At 45.8% G+C, this 5,808-nt stretch overlaps 1 non-coding gene across 1 annotated transcript; it reads right to left on the reverse strand.

The window, feature by feature from the left end:
* Positions 1-5,414: 5,414 nt before the first annotated feature.
* Trnap-cgg (transfer RNA proline (anticodon CGG)) lies at positions 5,415-5,489 on the reverse strand. Its single transcript has one exon. It is a non-coding gene; the product is annotated as a tRNA-Pro (tRNA).
* Positions 5,490-5,808: the final 319 nt, after the last annotated feature.

Below are 5,808 nucleotides of genomic sequence, written 5' to 3' on the forward strand. Positions count from 1 at the left end.
AGATTTGATTTCTGCCTAGTATTAACTGAGTGAAAGCTGCTAACTCTTAGGAATAAGCTAATATTGCTAGCAACAAACGACATTAAAGAAAATATATACTGTGAGGACAATGTCAGAATTCCCAGACTATTAAATAGGTGTCGACAAGAGGTTCTCGAACTTACACCACATATAGCTCGAACAGCCCGTTTTTGAGCCAAAAATACCCTTTTTGAGTCAGAAAAATTACCCCAAAAAATAATACCATATGACATAAGCGCATCAAAATATGCGTGTTGAACTGTCACTTATTTCAGATACTGTTCTGATGGTAAATAAAGCAGCATTTAGTTTCTGAACAAGATCCTGAACATGGGCTTTCCACAACAGCTTACTATCTATCCGAGCGCCTAGGAACTTGAACTGTTCCGTCTCGCTTATAATATGCCCATTCTGTCTGATCAAAATATCAGTTCTTGTTGAATTGTGAGTTAGAAACTGTAAAAACTGAGTCTTATTGTGATTTAGCATCAAATTATTTTCCACAAGCCACGAACTTATTTCATGAACTACATTATTTGATAATGTTTCAATATTACACCCAAGATCCTTCACTACCAAGCTGGTGTCATCAGCAAACAGAAATATTTTTGAATCACCTGTAATACTAGAAGGCATATCATTTATATAAATAAGAAACAGCAGTGGCCCCAGCACCGACCCTTGGGGAACGCCCCACTTAACAGTTCTGCATTGGGACTGAACATCACTACCACTCTCAATATTTCGGAGAATTACCTTCTGCTTTCTGTTCTTAAAGTAAGAGGCGAACCAACTGTAAGCTACTCCCCTTACTCCATAACGGTCCAACTTCTCCAGTAATATTTTGTGGTCAACACAGTCAAAAGCCTTCGTTAATTCAAAGAAAACACTACCGGGGGGGGGGGGGGGGGGGTAACCACTCTGTCTACGGCGCTTTGTCAATGTCCGCGTGGCTGCCCCCATCGGATGTTCGAGTCCTCCCTCGGGCATAGGTGTGTGTGTTGCCCTTACCGTAGGTTATTTTAAATTATATTAAATAGTGTGTAAGCTTAGGGACCGATGACCTCAGCAGTTTGGTCCCATAGGCTCTTACCACAAATTTCCAAATTTTTTCTGATTCACTTCCTGCAGCACGGGGCAACAGTGAATGCCCAGCGTTGCTCGCAAACCTTGACCATCCTTCGCCAAACGATCAAATCAACACGACCAGCAAACTCTGCTCCATGACAATGCAAAGCCTGATACGGCCAATACAGTCGCGGCACTCCTTCAGATTCAAATGAGAGGTTCTCAGCCTCCCTCCATACAGTCTGGACCCAACTCCCTGTGATCACGCCATTTTTGGTCCCCTTAAAAAGGCTCTGGGGGGCAAGCGATGCACCTCGGTCGACGACGTCCAGCTGTACGTGCGGAACTCGTTAACATCGCAGCCCCGGGGATTTTATGAGACAGCCATTCACCGCCTTGTGTCACAGTGGGACAAGTGTCTCAACAGCCAGGGTCAATACAACATACAGGTACTGGTTTCTGTAATTATGCTTCCGGTTCTTTTCTTTCTGAACGCCCCTTATACAAGTTGCATGAAACCTAAACGACTTGTAAAACTCTACCAGCTCGCAAGCAATGAGCCGAGAGAACAAAACAGGTTCGCCGGGAAAGCCATCCATTACATGAGCACTCTCCAGCAGTTTCAAGGTCCAGAAGAAGTTTCCACTAAACCAGTCTTTTAATCAACACCAGCTGCAGCTAGGAAACAGTTGTTGATTTCTCGAGAATAACTCCACTTGGTCTGTCCGTAAGGAAACCCTTCCATGAATAAGATTTGGTCGTGTGGAGGTCATTCAGCGGTCTCCGTTCTGCTACTGGTGTGACCTCCAGAGACGGTGCTTCCCTGTGGACACCACCATGTGATGTAACTGCCTCCGCACGCACAAGGGATGTTGTAAATCACAGGGATCCTGAGGCCGAGACCTTAACAGGGCGTTGCATCTCCTTCGTCTTCTTAGGAGGTCGCAAAATACGTCTTACACCTCGTCTTCCCAGGCCTACGCCTATTTTGCTGGATGTAGCGCCGCAGAAAGCTCACCACGTGAATATTCAACACTTTCACGTTTTCTTTTCTTGGAGAATTCTGACTACAAACCAAGTGAGCCTTAGACGTTCTTCTGAACACATACTTCAGATGATTAGTTTCTTGATTCAAGGGTCCTGTTGGAAACAGTTTTTGCTCTTTGAATTTAAAACTGCTCTCTTCTCGACTGGATGATGAAAATTCTGGGTATTAAGATATAAGTCGGCTTGTGGTAGACAAAATGGCCGGAACGTTTAATTCAGTCCGTACCATTTCAGACCGCTGCGCATAACATCAATGGCATATTATAAATCGAGGACTGGAGGAATCTGCATTTACTGAGAACAGCCTTACAAACACAAAATACTGTCTGACGATACAAAAGTTTTGTCCCAGGCTCCTAAATAATGGGATTCCGTAATTAAAGAGGCAGTAGAATTAGGATTGTGCGAGAAGAACTTCAACCATAACAGAGGATATGCAGAGTCCTCCAAAAAATTGTATACACTATCTGTTGGGCTCTATAGTGATATGGTTATTGTCGTTCGACATGAGTTACGAATGTGTTGTTGTATGGTCTTTGGCTCAACAGATGTTAGTACTTTCATCTCGGTATTGAGAAAACAAGATGGCTGGAGTACGCTTGACATTCGAGCAACGAAAATGTACTGCGAAGTGGTTTTTCAGGTTTGATAATGCCGTTGAAGTGCAACATCAGTGGAGGCGGGAGTCTGAAACGGAACTACCAAGCCGCCTAGCAATTAAACGCATCATTGTCAAGTTTGAATTGCTTGGAACGATTTGTGATATTCACAAAGGAAGATCAGGAAGACAGCGTACAGCTACAAGCCCTGCTTCGTCGGCTCTCGTGTTGGAAACGTTTGTTAATTCTCCACCGAAGTCTGCCACGCAATGTGCACGTGAAGTGGGAGTTAGCAGTGTACGAAGAATTCTGAAAGCTTCAAAGTGGAAAGTTTACATTTCACGATTACTGCATGCGATTAATGATGACGATCCTGACCGCCGAATGCAATTTTGCGAATGGTATCAGCGAATAGTAACTGATGACGAACAGTTTGTGAAGAAGGTAGTGGGGAGTGGCGAGGCATAATTTAAAGCTAATGTAACCGTGAATCTTCATAACTACGTTTACTGGGCACCGGAAAATCCGCATGTTTGTGTGGATAAAGCGGTCAATCTACCAGCGGTTAATGTGTGGTGTGGACTATATCAGCCAGGGGCTTAGTAGGACCGTTTTTCTTTGATGCTACTGTCACTGGAGAAGTGTATCTGGAAATGTTATGCAAATCAGTTATGCCAGGTATACTTGCGCTTTATGCAACTGATGAAGAATATGATGATGATGCTGATGATCTTTGGTTTGTGGGGTCCGCAGCTCATGGTCGTGTGGTAGCGTTCTCGCTTCCCGCGCCCGGGTCCCTGGGTTCGATTCCCGGCGGGGTCAGGGATTTTCTCTGCCTCGTGATGGCTGGGTGGCCCAGCGGTTCTAGGCGCTTCAGTCTGGAGCCGCGCGACCGCTGCGGTCGCAGGTTCGAATCCTGCCTCGAACATGGACGTGTATGATGTCTTTAGGTTAGTTAGGTTTAAGTAGTTCTAAGTTCTAGGGGGCTGATGACCATAGCTGTTAAGTCCCATAGTGCTCAGAGCCATTTGAACCATTTGGTTTGTGGGGCGCTCAACTGTGCGATTATCAGCGTACGTACAAATTCCCCACCTTTGTTCAGTCCAAACCCGCCACTTTCAAGAAGCTGATGAAGAGGTCTTCTACATACAGGACGGGGCGCCACCACACTACCACCTAGCCGCACGAGCTTTCGTGGATGACAATTTTCCGGGGCATTAGATGGGACGAAGAGGGCCCAGTGAGTTCCCTCCACGGTCGCCTATGGACTTTTACTTGTGGACTACTGTGAAAGATAACGCCTATCGACGTAAGCCACGCACGCTGGAGGAACTTCGCCAGGAGATTACAGCGACATGTGCAGCGATTTCCTCTGTATCACTGACTGACGTAATTGCGGCGACCGCTCGTCGTTCTGTTCTGTGCATAGCCGCCAACGGTGAACATTTTGAACGTTTAAAGTAACCATGTGCTGAACTGAAGGTTATACAACATGTGTGATCAATTATTAAATGTAAAATAGTCGGCCGTTGCGGACGAGCGGTTCTAGGCGCTTCAGTCCGGAACCGCGCGACCGCTACCGTCGCAGGTTCGAATCCTGCCTCGGGTATGGATGTGTGTGACGTCCTTAGGTTGGTTAGGTTTAAGTAGTTCTAAGTCTAGGGGACTGATGATCTCAGATGTTAAGCCCCATAGTGCTAAGAGCCATCTGAACCATTTTTTGAAATGTAAAATAAACACTTTTCGTTCCTTTTTTTTTTTAAAGGTGTGTATACATTTTTCTGGCGGACTTTGTAGTCTTATCTACATCTACATATATACTCCGCTAGCCACCAGGCGGTGTGTGGCGGAGGGCACAATTCACGCCAAAGTCATATTCCCCCCTCCCTGTTCCACTCGCGGATCGTGCAAGGGAAAAACGCCTGTCTGAACGCCTCAGTACGAGCTCTTTGAATGATGATGATTACGCGATTTGAAAGTTGGTGGTAATAATATATGCTCTACATCCTCGGCGAAAATTGGATTTCAGAATTTAGTGAGCAGCCCCTTCTGTTTAGCGCGTCATCTATCTGCAAGTGTGTCCCACTTCAAACTTTCTATGAGATTTGTAACGCTCTCGCGATGGCTAAATGTACCAGTTACGAATCTTGCCGCTCTTCCTTCGACCTTCTCAATCTCTTGAATGAGACCCAACTGGTAAGGGTCCCATACAGAGGAACAATACTCGAAGACCGGACGAACTAACGTATTGTAAGCTATTTCCTTTGTTGAAGGACTGCATCGCTTCAGGATTCTACCAATAAACCGCAATCTAGAGTTCGTCTTACCCGTTACTTGTGTAGCGGTGAACGGAAGCGACGTATCGATGCAGAGAAGAGGCAGAGATATCCGTCGCAATTTTTACGCTACTACGGGGGCGATGTCGTCGTCAGCGAAGACGTCGACATCGTCCGCGACATCATTACGTAACTACCGATCAATCACCACAGTAGCAGTTTTTACAGTCAGTTGTTCCTGACGAAGTCGACGGAGGTAATCGTCAAAAGCTAGTGGCTTCCCCTGAACTGGCGCGGTAAGCAGTCCGAGAATGTTTTGTAGAACACTTTCTTCCTCAACGGAGAAATAATTCAAAATATGATAAGTTATCAGTGAGTGAACTTCCTGGCAGATTAAAACTGTTTGCCGGACCGAGACTCGAACTCGGGACCTTTGCCTTCCGCGGGCAAGTGCTCTACCAACTGAGCTACCCAAGCACGACTCATACCCCGTCCTCACAGCTGTACTTCTGCCAGTACCTCGTCTCCTACCTTCCAGTCTTTACAGAAGCTCACCTGCGAACCTTGCAGAACTAGCACTCCTAAAAACACTTGCCCGCGAAAGGCAAAGGTCCCGAGTTCGAGTCTCGGTCCGGCACACAGTTTTAATTTGCCAGGAAGTTTCAAAGGAAAACCTAATCAACTTTCTGACATCTTTGTCTTCAAAGTCTGTCGTTGTCCGTAGCAGCAGTAGACAGGTTCATGTGGATGTAGATTACAGAAATTAACATAGAAATGGAAAGACTTCAGCAAGATAG

This window comes from Schistocerca cancellata, chromosome 10 (assembly GCF_023864275.1).
Source record: "Schistocerca cancellata isolate TAMUIC-IGC-003103 chromosome 10, iqSchCanc2.1, whole genome shotgun sequence".
Classification (NCBI taxonomy): Eukaryota; Metazoa; Arthropoda; class Insecta; order Orthoptera; family Acrididae; genus Schistocerca; species Schistocerca cancellata.